The sequence below is a fragment of the Eurosta solidaginis genome, chromosome 3, assembly GCF_040869045.1.
Source record: "Eurosta solidaginis isolate ZX-2024a chromosome 3, ASM4086904v1, whole genome shotgun sequence".
In the NCBI taxonomy this organism is placed as follows: Eukaryota; Metazoa; Arthropoda; class Insecta; order Diptera; family Tephritidae; genus Eurosta; species Eurosta solidaginis.
The window spans coordinates 281,836,550-281,852,132 of NC_090321.1; the positions used below are offsets into that span (position 1 = coordinate 281,836,550).

The 15,583-nt window shown below is 35.4% G+C and overlaps 1 protein-coding gene across 16 annotated transcripts in view; it reads left to right on the plus strand.

Moving 5' to 3' along the window:
- The window catches only part of pio (piopio), a 217,669-nt gene that overhangs the window by 68,961 nt on the left and 133,125 nt on the right, over positions 1-15,583 (plus strand). The gene's annotated exons all lie outside the window — the stretch shown is intronic.

A 15,583-nucleotide genomic window follows, 5' to 3' on the forward strand; every position in this document is an offset into this window, starting at 1 on the left:
CAAATTTCATACAAATCCGTCCAGCCGTTCTTGCGTGATTGAGTCACAAAGACAAACGTCTGGACAAACATCCAAACATCCAAACATCCAAACATCCAAACATCCAAACATCTTCACATCCAAACTTTGCCATTTATAATATATATTAGATATATTAGATATAGATTGCTTAAACCATTAAATCATGCCGGGAAAGCAAAAATTGCTCATGTATGCAAACAAAGCTCAGTGAAGAAGAAACGAAAATAGTAGCATGGAAGACACAAATAATTTAGTTACACATAGAACATTTAAAAAAACTACTTCAGTTTTCTCTCGAAGTCTGCGCTAATTATATATTTTAGTCTGGAGGGCGTTGACGGAAAAAGTTGAATGAACTTGTTTTTTTTTTTTTTGTAAAGGCATGCAAAAAATACAGGGTCAGCAATCAGGTTACTGGTATTAAGACCTGCGCGAATGTATATTTATTACCTGCCCAGCAAACATTTGGATTTAAAAAAGAGTCAAAAACAAGTCTTAATTCGGATAGTTTTCGCTCATTTATGAGTCCGGAATTAATGTATTTCCTTTATTGCGATGGTCGACCGATATTACCTTAATAAGCTCATAAAGTGCTCATAATTTGCTTTTTATATGACTCTTTCCGGAGTCATTTATATGCTTCTTATAAGGGATTAGATTGACTAGATGAGGGCGGATTTGGAACAATTGACATTAAAAATGGAGCAGCATATCCTCAATGTTGGTTGAAAAACAGGAATAAAATTCTGAAATATGCAGTAAAACAGAATCTGATGAGAGCTGTTCGAATAAACCCGAAACGAATAAAATCTTGAAGGAAATATTCTGAAAGCCAAAAGACAATATTTTGAAGATGACTTTTTAAACTGATAACTTGAGGCGACTCTACACTTTTTCAGAATATAGTACACCGATAATTTTTGGTTAAACTCAATAATTTGAACGATTTTCCCATGACTATTGATTTTTGATTGTAGATTCTTGAAGCGTGCGGACTGTCCGTCTTGTTGTTTTTATTGTTGAAGCGGTAGGGCTTCGCCTTGTTCAATAGGTGCGATTACTCACAAATTATTATCATAAGGAGAGTCCAAAGAAACTTGCAGTTTCAACAAGGTTAGATCAAAAAGATATGGATGTTGAAGGCGTTAGTTTCACATTACAAGTGAAACGATGGTTGGAATTATGTGGGGACACGTTACATTCATTACATACATTGGATATTTTGGCTTAACTCTGAATACGTAAGATTTTGAGCTATTACAATTTCAAGATCAAAGTTTTGCCAGAGTAACGCGCCTCTCATTGCGAAGATTGCTGTCATCAACTGGAAGTTTCGGGTATTCGGCATTTAGAATGGCGTTCACCTAGCTCTTATCGGCAATAACATGTGGCGAGCCGTGATGAGTGAGACTGAGCTTCTGTTTACGCGCATCAGGAACAAACAAGCTGGTTTCTTATGCGTCGGAATTCACAAGTGATCGGCGAATTTGATCAGCCTCAACTTTTGAGTGACCAAAAACACCCTCTTTGCCCACCCTGACGTTGACATCGCCAAGCAAGACTTGTATGTCAAGGCGGGGCATCGCTTATATGTGCCTTTCAGGCGCTCGCATAATGTATATTTTTCTTTAAAATCTATATCCTAAGTTGGACCGTGGACGAAGATGATTGACTCGTTAAAAATTTCGCCTTTATGCGGATAGCGACTGGACGTCCATCCACATGCGTGAAGGAGAATACTTGGCAACGAAGTCTTTCTCACACTAAGAATCCAACAGCAAAACTTCGATTATTTGCATGATCACTCCCGTAAATGTTACATGATTTCATTCCCTTATTCAAATGTCTCGTCATCGTTGACGAGGACATCAACCAGCCGGGCATCGACACTTATGTCAATAAGAGAAGGAACATTATGTGCTCAAGGGCTTAAATCACAAGCCTATAAACGGTTACAAGGGTGGTCATAAAAAAATGTTGTTTCATTATGCGAGACCTTTCGTTATTTTTCATAGGAATGCAGTTTTTCGTAGAAGGTGTCAAACCTAGCCCTATAAAGGTATGTAAATGTCTGTAGAGGGAGCCGCTTAATCCTTATGACTTTATTGTCAAAGTCAAGTTTTTCGAAACTGGATAGACAACTTTTTTTTAAAAGAACTTCCTTTATCTGCAGGAAGGTGTGTACTCATATGAAAATTTCAATTATATATGTACATATATAAGCGCTTACAATATTAATACATAATTAACTATATTTACAAGCTAAATCGTTGGCTTTCGAATGCGCCAATTATCACTCATTGTTGCAAATTTTCAACGTAGAGCAACTGTGTCTGCGACTCAAATCAATGTAAGTTTGCATTTTTCTGTTTTTTTTTGCAAACATGACTTGTTTAAGATACTCACAATTTTTATTTTTCATTTTTATTCACTCTGTCATGTTTGGTGCTTTATCTGTTTTTATATAATTTATGACCAATCTGACCTCCGCTACTCAGCTGGTTTCAATTGTTTAAATGTTTGAATTGGTGATACACTGACGTTGTCTATATTTACAATCTAAAACTTTGTAAAAAAAAATTGCTTAAATTGTGTGTATGTGTGGTTAAAGTAGTACTTGAATGATCGTAAAAGTCGCGTGTTTGAATGTGGTGAACTGATTGTTTGCGAACGACCGGCCAATGCTTTAGGGAGTGGCTAATTGCGTTTTGTCTGCGAGTTGCCGCCAACACTTTTGCACTTTTTTGTGCGCGACATTTGAACTCCTTTTAAGGGAAATTTGATATTCAATAATGTTTTTATATGAAGTGTGTATTGTTTTGTATCTCCCAAGGGGCGCTAGAAAAGTTATTTTGCTTATGAACTCTGTTGATGGATTTGGAGTTCTTTTGTTTTTCCAATTGAAAAATATTGTGTGGATCAAACTGAATTTTGTTAAATATTTCTAAGCACCCGGTAATCTTTCTTAAAAAGAAAAGAAATGTAAAAAGATATTTTTTGTTGGTACCTGTATTTAAAAATCTTATAAAATAAAATCGCTAAATGCCACTGTACGCCATCACTTCACATCGAATGCTCCGAATTTAAATCAACTTTTTGCATTTGAAAGCTTAACTATATGAGATGGATATTTTCAATATAATTTGTGGTTATATAATAAAAGGGCGTGGAAAATTTAGTAAAAAATCATAAAATTAATTTACACAGCTATAAATTCAAGAAGCATGTATGTTTGTATGCAGCTATTGGACTCCGAAACCCCTCCCCTTATAAAAATTTTTAGGATCGTTTCATGGCAAAATGAAGAGTGTTTTGTGAAGTTGTTCCCGGAAAGTGGATCAGTGACCGATCTATTGGAACAAATTTTACTCAGGGTTCGATTTGGCTGAAATTCGGTATATATGCAAGTAGTCCTTTGCCTAGATTATTATTAACGAAACTTTTTTTCGGAAAATGTGCCAGACCCCGACTGGGACTAGGATAGTGACAATGACTGGGAAGGGGGCTTTGACTGGGAATGGGACTAGGTTTAGGATCTTTGAGCTGGGAATGTAACTGTAACTGGGACTGGGAATAAGGATGGAGAAGAATAAGAACTAGGGAAAAGAGGGACGGAGAAAGAAACGGAGAAAGAGATAGGGTTAGACGAAGTTAGAGCAGAAAAGAAGTGATGGAAGAACGGAGAGGGAGAAAGAGACGCAAATAAAGGGAAAGGGAGGAGTGAATAAAAGGATAAGAAAAGAGGGGAGGGAGAGTAAGAGGTAACAACTTTTTAAAACTTATGCAAATAGACCAAAGTTAATGCAGAACAATGTCTGCCTGGTCTGCTAGTTTTCTGTAATTAATAAAATATGCATCATACTGAGTAAACTAACTGTAAAGCCAGTGGTATTGCTTTATGATGAAGTGGTATTGCTTTATGATGACACAGAAAATGTTTTCTTGTGTTATCAATGCGATGCATATTAGTTTTAAGTCCCGGACACATTCAACTTTTATATGTCGTTCTGACTTTTTGAAAGAACGCACTTGACACAATGAACGTAAAAGAAAAATTCAAGTTTTATTTATTATCATTTGTTATTAAAATGTTATTAATTCGAAAGAACGGCGCTTCTAAAGCGTGAATTTTTGCGTTACTTTATCCTTGCCGTTGCGTTCCTGTATGTTGAGAAAATAGCTGTATACTCAACATAAGCACCAAAACTATTGCAAAAGTGGCATGAATTTAGGCCTTTAGCGTCGTCTACACACTGGCAAAACATTAAAGGCTCAAATACATTTGAGCTGATGTTGCCTAGGTATACTTGATGTTTCTTCGCAGTCCTGTCGCTTTCTTTTAAACGAAAAGCAGAAGAATCCAGCTTCAATTGTGTGCCATCTCCAGTGAAACTTTTCAACTTGAAACTTTTTTACAAAAAAGTTAAAGCAACCAAAGAGTTTACGTGAAATCCCATTTTCTCAGAGTTTAGCTAAGCTCTTTATAGAAAACTTTCTCCACCCTAATGTGTATGTCAGTTATTATTTTCTATCATATGATTTGCTTATTTGAAGTGGAAAATGGTAAGTATTTGCACATGTTTGTATTTATATATGCCAATCAAACGAGATACAGTTTCCGGCAATTTAAAATTTTAAATACAAAACAACAACAAATATAAAAGATTCAAAAGCAACTCTTCAAGAAAGAAAAAGCAGAGCAGCACCAGCCACACAAACAAGTCATCTATCAAATTATGGGTAACTATATGTTTTTATCAGGCATGATATTTTTTTTTGATTTTTGCCATTCATGGGATAAGTTTCGCGATTTAGAAAGTGTTTTTTCATCAGAACCCGCCTATGGAAGCAGAGGAAGAGGGCGGCCCCACTACGCTGGAAGAACCAGAAGGAAAACGATTTAAACTCCCTTGGTGTGACCAATTGGCGCCAGTCGGCAGAGCGCAAATCGACTGGACCGCCTTATTGGACGACCATAAACGTTTAAATGGTTAAGCGCCAATTATTTATTTATTTTTTCATATTATAATTTAAGACAATAAGAACATCCTTGCAGACTATTTACAAATGTATCTTAACTAAGAAATATTAAATAATCCAATGACTTCATTCAATAGCAGTTTAAACCTAAATTTATCTAATGAAGAATCAATATCTGTGGAATAAAACAAATTAAATAGCCTAAACCAATATTATTTTGTATGCAAAATTTTTTCGACCTTGATTTAGATGCCTTTTAAATGCTTCACAGCTTTGTTTGGGAAAAACGTGTTTGCCTTAAATTATAGGTGTTATAAGGGTTCTTGCTTCGGTCAAACAAAAAATATTGCTTTGGAGCAAAAATAATCTAGACTTAATATTAACTCCAACTAAGTACTTAGAAACGCAGCCCCACTTTTCTTTCATTTCGCAAACAAAGCAATTTTGACATTATTTCGCAAACATTTTAAAAAATTGTAAACGGTCCCTGGACTTAATTCCAAGTTTTTCAAAGGTCTCAAACTGTTTATCAATTTTCGTGTCCATTTATATCGCTGACTTTTTTTCTGATCCAATTCGATTGTAATTGCGAGTGACTGGCGAGTAGAAAAAAGGTAGCAATTTTCTTGAGAGTTGAATATTACAACATACAGCAGACTAGACGTATGTTTCGTATATATATATATATATGTATGTGTTGTTACGTATATGTCAGAATACTGGAAACATGTGAGAAAATAGAAAACAATTTAATAAATGTTAAATAAAAACAAAAAAGGATTTGAGCAATAAACGGACCAGCAACAGCCGTAGCTGCAAAAATTGCCGGTTTTACCGTCATTTGAGGTAAATGTTGGACGGTATTTATTTGCGGATTGAATGCTTATAAATGGTTTTGATGGTGGCAGTAGCAATAATAACGTGACTACCATGTAGTGTGTAACTAAACTAAACCAACAACAATAACAGTTTCAATATAAAGCATTAAATATATTCATTAAAAATTTATGCAACAAACAATGTGAAGCAATCAAGAGAGGCGGACAGATTAAATGAGACATGCGACTGATAAACAAACCAAAATAACAAAAACAACCTTAAGACTAAGAAAAGAAAAAACATAGCGCGAGAATTGGAGTGGTCGACCAAGCAAGCAATTGGAATTGGTTTGTATTGCCGCGCCTATTTGTCGGCTATGGTCTCATTGTCCATTTGATTTGTGTATATTTTTTCGCACAAGGACAGGACTTCGCAACGCCAACAACTTTCCATTTCTTGCGTTAACGATAAAACAAGTTTTTTGTTTGATTGAAGTCTTTCGTAGGCGAAAATTAGGTACAATATTGGAATACTGGCATATGTAAGTCATGTAGTGCACCAAATTAAGACAAATTTATGGCGTTTGGCAATATTTTACATACGTATGTGTCAGAGTTGCTCGTAGTCTACAGTATTTCCACCGAAAGCTTGACTTTTAGTGATAGTTATAAAAATAACCAAATTTAAAAGTCTCAGTAAGTTCAAAATAAGTCAGAGATTTGCTGCGATTTGTTGTGATCAGTCACTGTGAAAAAATCACAGGTAAACCAATATTTGTCAGCTCCAGCTTCTTACCAAGCAAGAGCATGGAAATATTCGTTTACCTGTGATTTTGTCACAGCTGCTGAAAGATTGAAATAAATCGCTGCGACTTCCTTGCAGAAATGGCTGTTATTGACTCACGGGACGTAATGCGTGTCGCTCTAAACCACGCTTTGCAATAATCGAAATCACAGGCCCGAAAACATTTCTCGTCTCAAAATTAGCTATGATAACATGAACCAATTAAGCTGTTATTTATATTACGTAGCAGACAAACGTGAATACAGTGAATCACATTATCGCAGTTAATTATTTTTGTGACGCTATGCTTGCACCTATCAGTGCTATTTTTGGTAAGTGTGATAGTACACACAGCGGCTACACTGGTTAGGACATGTGATTTTGGAACTCGTTCACTCAGTTGGAAAGACCTGTGGGAAAGCGAATCAAGTTCCTTTGTTTCTGTGATTGCGGTACTGCAAAACAATGATCCCAAAAGACACTCAGAGGTTGCGACAGCCAGTCAGTAGCAGCGATTTATTTAGGATGTCGCTGTGATTTACAGTTATTTTACAGTTACAGTTTATTTGCTATGACTAAATCATAGGCAAACGAGTATTTGTCAACTGTAGCTTCCTGCCGGTATCATGTTGTTGTTATTTTATGAAACTTTGGGAGCTTTGAATCAGTTTGGCCCGATTCGGCGTCTAAGCTCAACAATGTGTTTGTTTTACATTTTTTTACTCTAGCCTATTCTTAAGCTGCAAAATTTGTATTTCATTACTTTTTAATTATCTTAATATCAAGCATATATAAAACAAGTTCCAAAAAAAGTCCTAAAATAAAACCATGGTCAAATAATTCGAAACCGGTATATATTTAGCCTAAAAAACTCAGAATTGTTGGGGGACATACTACTGAAATAGTTACTGAATAATTACAAAATAATACAGATTTGATTTGGAACTGGTACCACAAATAATCTCTTAACGACCTATAAACACTCTCTAGATTATTTCGACAAAGTTCTAATAAGAAACCGAAAATTGTCCAAACGCATCAATATCCCCTATCAATATTATCAGGAAATGATAAAAACATCACTTCGAATCAAGATATCGTCATTTAGGGTGTTAATTATTACAAGTGATTTCTTAGTTCGGCAAAGAACCGACGGGCGGCCAAACCATTTAATTCAGAAGAAGGCTTTGAACCGCGAAATAAATCATATTGCTTTTCTAGTTACAGCCACTGTTAAAATTCACTGAGAGTGAGAAATCACTGTGACAAATCACGGGTTTCCTCAAAAATACCGGAACTCGCCAACTCATTTAGAAACATAAAGGTGTTTTGATGTGCTGCTGTAAAAATTCCGTAATGGTTCCAAAATAGTCTCCTTATTATCAGTGAGGGCTTTAATTATGCAATTGTGTTTGTGCTAAATGCCCAACTCTGAACGTGTCTTGCAAAAGTAATGTTTGTATAGAACTATATTTGCTTATTGATCATGAAAATATTTGCGGTCAATCAAAAATCGTGCTAGGGTTTGGCGTATTTTATGCTCACAGTGCTACTTATAGAAAAAAACAAGTAAGGAAGGTTAAGTTCGGGTGTAACCGAACATTACATACTCAGTTGAGAGCTATGGTGACAACATAAGGGAAAATAACCATGTAGGAAAATGAACCGAGGGAAACCCTGGAATGTGTTTGTATGGCATGTGTATCAAATGAAAGGCATTAAAGAGTATTTTATGAGGGAGTGGGCCATAGTTCTATAGGTGGACGCCATTTAGGGATATAGCCATAAAGGTGGATCAGGGTTGACTCTAGAATGCGTTTGTACGATATGGGTATCAAATGAAAGGTATTAATGAGTATTTTAAAAGGGCGTGGACCTAAGTTCTATAGATGGCCGCCTTTTCGAGATATCGCCGTAAAGATGGACCAGGGGTGACTCTAGAATGCGTTTGTACGATATGGGTATCAAATGAAAGGTGTTAATGAGCATTTTAAAAGGGAGTGGGCCTTCGTTTTATAGGTGTTCGCCTTTTCGAGATATCGCCATAAAGGTGGACCAGGGGTGACTTTAGAATTTGTTTGTATGATATGGGTATCAAATGAAAGGTGTTAATGAGTATTTTTAAAAGGGAGTGGGCCTTCGTTCTATAGGTGTTTGCCTTTTCGAAATATCGCCATAAAGGTGGACCAGGGGTGACTCTAGAATGAGTTTGTACGATATGGGTATCAAATTAAAGGTATTAATGAGAGTTTTAAAAGGGAGTGGTGGTAGTTGTATATGTGAAGGCGTTTTCCAGATATCGACCAAAATGTGGACCAGGGTGACCCAGAACATCATCTGTTGGATACCGCTAATTTATTTATATATGTAATACCTGCCAAGATTTTAAGGGTTTTTTATTTCGCCCTGCAGAACTTTTTCATTTTCTTCTACTTAATATGGTAGGTGTCACAACCACTTTATAAAGTTTTTTCTAAAGGTATATTTCCCGTCAATAAAGCAATCCAATTACCTTACCATATTTCATCCCTTTTTTCGTATTTGGTATAGAATTATGGCATTTTTTTCATTTTTCGTAATTTTCGATATCGAAAAAGTGGGCGTGGTTATAGTCGGTTTTCGTTCATTTTTCATGCCAAGATATAGTGAGTTCAGATAAGTACGTGAACTGAGTTTAGTAAAGATATATCGATTTTTGCTCAAGTTATCGTGTTAACGGCCATGCGGAAGGACAGACGGAAGACTGTGTATAAAAACTGGGCGTGACATCAACCGATTTCGCCCATTTTCACAGAAAACAGTTAACGCTCTAAAATCTATGCTCCTACCAAATTTCAAAAGGATTGGTTAATTTTTGTTCGACTTATGGCGTTAAAAGTATACTAGACAAATTAAATGAAAAAGGGCGGAGCCACGCCCGTTTTGAAATTTTCTTCTATTTTTGTATTTTGTTGCACCATATCATTACTGGAGTTGAATCTTGACATAATTTACTTATATACTGTAAAGATATTAAATTTTTTGTTAAAATTTTACTTTAAAAAAATTTTTTTTTAAAAGTGGGCGTGGTCCTTCTCCGATTTTGCTAATTTTTATTAAGCGTACATATAGTAATAAGGGTAACGTTCCTGCCAAATTTCATCATGATATCTTCAACGACTGCCAAATTACAGCTTGCAAAAGTTTTAAATTACCTTCTTTTAAAAGTGGGCGGTGCCACGCCCATTGTCCAAGATTTTACTAATTTTCTATTTTGCGTCATAAGTTCAACTCATCTACCAAGTTTCGTCGCTTTATCGGTCTTTTGTAATGAATTAACGCACTTTTTCGGTTTTTCGAAATTTTCGATATCGAAAAAGTGGGCGTGGTTATAGTCCGATATCGTTCATTTTAAATAGCGATCTGAGATGAGTGCTCAGGAACCTACATACCAAATTTCATCAAGATACCTCAAAATTTACTCAAGTTATCGTGTTAACGGACGGACGGACGGACGGACGGACGGACATGGCTCAATCAAATTTTTTTTCGATCCTGATTATTTTGATATATGGAAGTCTATATCTATCTCGATTCCTTTATATATGTACAACCAACCGTTATCCAATCAAACTTAACATACTCTGTGAGCTCTGCTCAACTGAGTATAAAAAAACGAATTGCCTGTTGGACCCATAAACGAGCACGATATGAATGCTTGTGCAGCAATTAACTACAGTTAGTATTGTTTTAGGTGACTTATGATTACAGCGATTTTAAAAGTTAACTAAAACGAGCAATTAAAAGGCACACTGCGGTTAATTATATTTAAGAGATAGTAACATACATGATGATGATGACAGATCGTCTACTATTCCTTAAGTTTGTACCTTCAAAGGTATCACTGTCTTTAGGAGTTTAATACTCATAGTTATAGCAACTCAACGAATACCAATGATATTTGATATATTATTCGAATTAATCGAATAGTTTTGAAAAAGTCGCATTCACCCTGTTAGATTACATGCATATATATATTTGGTTAGTTGTTAATATAGATCGAGGTCTAAGGTATTAAAAAAAAGTGGGATATCCAAGTAACTTAAAAACTGAATGTCAACAAAGAATTTTATTTAATAATTTGGGAAAAATTTAAACAACGTGACATTAGGACGGACAAGGCGACAGCTGTTTGGATTATACCTTGTTAATCTCTTCAAAGCCTTTTCTCCCGGGAGTGGGAGTCGAACCCGCACTCCTACGATAGTTGAAATGGTTACAAACGCATTCAGCTACGTCATGCCTTAGTTGTTGTAAAGTTTTCCCAATTGCCTTCTTTTGCATAGTTTAATCTTTTACACATTGCATACTTCGTATGCAATTATGTGTTAAAGCTATGCTTGTTGGTACGGCGGTTTTTCAAAGAAACTTTGGTTTTGTTGCTGTTTTTGTTCTATTTATAGAACTACAACGAATTAACCAATTTTATCTGTTTGTATGCCCGTAATGCTTTACGGGCAATCCCCGATTAAATCATACAAAGAATTTTATTTTTTGCAATGACCAGCGAATTTAGTCCTGGCATTGTGAGTACTATATATAGAACTTACGATTCCTTCTCGAACTCAAGCGAGTAATTCGAGACTCGACGCCTGACGAGCTTCTCGACAGCCACTACTTTGGCAGTATTATATTGAGCTTATGATTTTTTCTCGAGAACGACTGAGAAGAATTCGTCAGCTCTATATATAGTACAGCCCATGAAGAGACTTAATTGAATGCTGAGAAGCTCGCGAACATTACGATTATTTCGAGTTTAGATAATCTCAGAGGAAGCCGAGTTCTCGATTTCTCAAGTTTAGAAATTCTTACTTATATTCGAGAAGAAATCGTAAGCTCTATATATAGTACAGCCCATGAAGAGACTTAATTGAATGCCGAGAAGCTCGCGAACATTACGATTATTTCGAGAGATGGGAATCTCGCGGAAAGCCGAGTTCTCATTTTCTCGAGTCCCAAAATTCTCGCTTGTGTTCGAGAACAAATCGTTACCTCTAAGTTATTTATCGGGTGGGATGGCTGTATAGTCTAGTCAATAATAGAGACCTTCTGTTGTTGTAGTTGTAACGGTAAACGGTTTCCATGAGATTTGAGTATCAGATAGAAATTGTGTAGACTCTGGCACCAGTAGCTCACATATATAAGTCCGTTTGCCGCTGGAGCGATGGAGCAGACAATCGAATCGACCCACCTTGATCAGCTGTCCTCAAAAAGATGCTTAAATTTCCTATGCGATCTTACGTGATGTTAGGCGGAAGATTTTAAGTTTGAATTGGGATGTGTTATATCCATAGATCAGCTATCGAGTTGCCCGCCGTTACTCTTTGCGACACCATAGACTTCCTACATTAACCAAGAAATCGATACAACTATCTGGTTTCCGTTATAGTAAACTTGGTGTCGCAACAGAGTCGAATGCTTAATATGTGTATGTTACATTCATATTTGAAATGGGTCCAAGAAGCTAACAATTATGCTGCAAAACCGCCTGAATTCTTGGGTTTACCAGTAATTGGGCGCACTGAATTATCACCCTGTGGAAAACCAAGGTAGCTTTTATGCCCGTTTTCTTGTGCCAATCAACGTCATTGCAGACTTTGATTTCTATGCATCTCAAGGGCCCTCTAGATAGTCTCCGGTTTACTATTAAGACAAGCGTGAAAATCGATGAAATCTGCACTAAAAGAAAAAAAGTGATAAAATCAACCAAACTGAGGATTAATTTATTGAAATATCTGTAAAATTTTGGTAAAGAAAATGGCTGCCGAATCCGCTTCAAAAAAATTTCAATCTGCATGGAATCGTTCCATTATACATAAATTATCCTCCTTGTCATAAAATCAACAAAACAAAACGAATATGTTCTGTACTGCCATAACAAAAAGTTATTGATGATGGCGCAACGTCCGAACCAGTTTGTCTCCAAACCAAATTTGACAAGGGATGACTAAAAACTGTTCCTATATACAGCCTTAAGAATAGTTTTGGCTAATTTTTGGGTCTAAAATCTATGCTATTTATCGAAAAGTTATAGATTTGTTAACGGATCGGGGATTTGTTATCGAAAATTTATTGACTTTTTGTCGAAAAGTTACCGACGACCGATTGGTATTTTATGAAAGAAATTCGGATAAAACAACATCTACAAACCAAGCTGTACCAATAAGAAGCCGATGAGAACGGCGATGATAACTCGCTCTCGATAATAAGCCGATAATAAAAAACCAACTTGTCGGTATCGGTTTTTACAGATAAACTATTTGTTTCTGGTAAAGTTGCCTTCGTGATTGTTGAACGCGTGGGTGAGTGGCCGCTGTGGACTGGTGGTAGCGTGCACCGCCGACCACATCGAAGGTCCCGGGTTCAACTCGCAGGCAAAATAACATAAAAAATTTCGCCCCAAAGCCATTGATTTGGCAAACTCTCCGAGCGTATTTCTGCCATGAAAAGCTTCTCAACGAAAATTCATCTGCATTGCAGATGCCGTTCGAAGTCGACATAAAATATGCAGATCCCGCTAATCCGTAGGGAAAATTAAAAGGAGTATTATGCGATTTGGAAGCCAACCTGACCTTAATCTCTTCGGAGGTAAATCGCGCGAAGTTAGAAACTAAGTAGGAGCGTTAGCTAACTTAAAATTATTAGTTTTCTAGACGCACATCTGTACTCTTACACCATGAACTTAACGGCTACCTTTTTATTTTCGGTAAATGAAGATAAACTTATTGCCCTGTAGTCCTTTGCTTATAGTAGTTAATTTGTCAACTTTTGAAACAATATCCACAATAGTGCACCAATTATTTTTTTTTAATTCTGATTTGTTTTTCTTTCAATATTGCATTTGGAGGTCTCTCTATTCACTTCAAGTCAAACATGTTGAACTTTGCTAAAGAGATACCATATATGTAACCATATTGCAATGATATGTGTAACCATATTGCAATGAAAAAAATATTGTCTCAATTATTATCGTAATCAACGATGAAATGATCAATTAGCGGACTATATACATGTAACTCTAAGTTTAGTGAGTATATAACAGTAAAACTAAACGAAGATAATCTCATATTAAACTATAATAAACGAAACGTTTCTGTACTAACTCATTTCATAAATTGAAATTACATACTTATTTTTGCAATAAAAATAATATTAAAAAAATAATTATGTTGTTTTATTTCTGAGTTAGCCTTTGCCTTTACTGATTTAGATACATATATTGTATCATTAAATAAACATGTAAGAATCTGCCTCATTATAAGTTTAACTACAATTTAAATTACCAAGTAACATTGAGTTTTTATTTGATATGCAATCAGTAATTTTGCACTGACGCATCTGAGATCATTTTCAATTAGCATAAATGCCAACATTTATTAATGGGCGTATAAAAATTAATATACAGTCAGGTGAATGATTGGACGGTTAAATGTTTTATTATCGGCGCAAGAGCTATTTATGTACATGCAACTTTTTGCGGCTATGGAGTTTGGGCGGCAGGTAGGAAACCGCAAGACCTTCAATAGTTGCAACGGCAATATTACACACATTTGTACCTAAACATGCTATCGTTATTATTGAATATGTAATTATTGATGACGACATTGCTATCTATAAGCTACTAGAATTGTTATTGTTAATACACCTTTATATTAAATAGCTTTTTTGCATATTCCACGCTTCATTGATTTCTTTAAACAGTCTCATTTGTGTAATATAACGTCGGTTTATTTTCTATACCCTTTATCAGCAAAAACGCAGTTATTCCAGAGAGCAAAACCCCGTTTGGCAGCTATATTATAAATTGCTAATAATATAAAAAAATGCATGATAAAATATCCCGTTAAGAATAAACTAGTGTTTATTCGAAAATCAGCTTAGTTTAGGTTAAAAGATAATGGTTTTTACTATTCGAATGGAAATTATTCTCATACAAAATTTCGTTAACAGAGGTTATTGCGGAGCAAAGAAAATATTAGTTTTTTCAATGTAGCATTTATGTTGAACCATGTTTTGAATATGATGCCTTGTAATAGTGGGCAAAGTGCTAGAGTCCATATGGAAGGCCATGATTTTGGCCCTCAAAGCAGGTATTAGCAAAAACGATAATCGCGGATGAACAGACAGGCATATGTGACGCAATAAAAATATCCTTCGACGATGATTATATTGATATATGGAAGTTTATGTCTATCTCGACCATTTGACACCTTTGCACGCCAGAGTTATGCGTTTAAGGCCGGGTTCTTCCGTGCGAGTTAAAACTCTGGTTAAAGTTGACAAGAGTTTAATCCTGCCACTTCGGTCGCTTAAGCTGAAATGAGCAGCAAAATTTTGTGTTATCGAATAAAGCAAGAAGCTTAAAATTTAGACAAATTTAACTAGAGTTTAAACTTGCACGGAAAAAGCAGGCAAAAAGCTATAATTTTCTATGCTTAAATAAAGCTGGGTATGAAAATACGATATACTAAGAATATGCATGCATCTTGTCTAGAATACCCAATAAATATTTTTGTTTGATTTTCAGTGGACGAGTATTAAAAATGAATTATAATCCCACATTTCAACCATTGTCACTTTCCTCCACTTCATAAAGGATTTATGAACGAGTTTTGAATTGGAGGACTAATTTGGTTGTTTAGGCTAGGATTTCAATCAACAATACAAGAATATCGATAACTCTGACTCACTTTTTATGCATCAACAGCAAGATATAGCTTTCACATAATACCTTTCAAAAACTAGTTTGTTAGGTTTGAGGGGACTACAAATACACAGTTAGAAATGTAAGACTAAATTTTAAACCTTTTATCAGTTTTCTTAATTTTTATAACAAATTTTTTTGAATATTTCAAACCTTTCAAAAGAGTACAGATATTTTAAATATAACATAGATTACATTTCAAACCGAACTGGCAAAATAATATTAGCATGAGTCTTG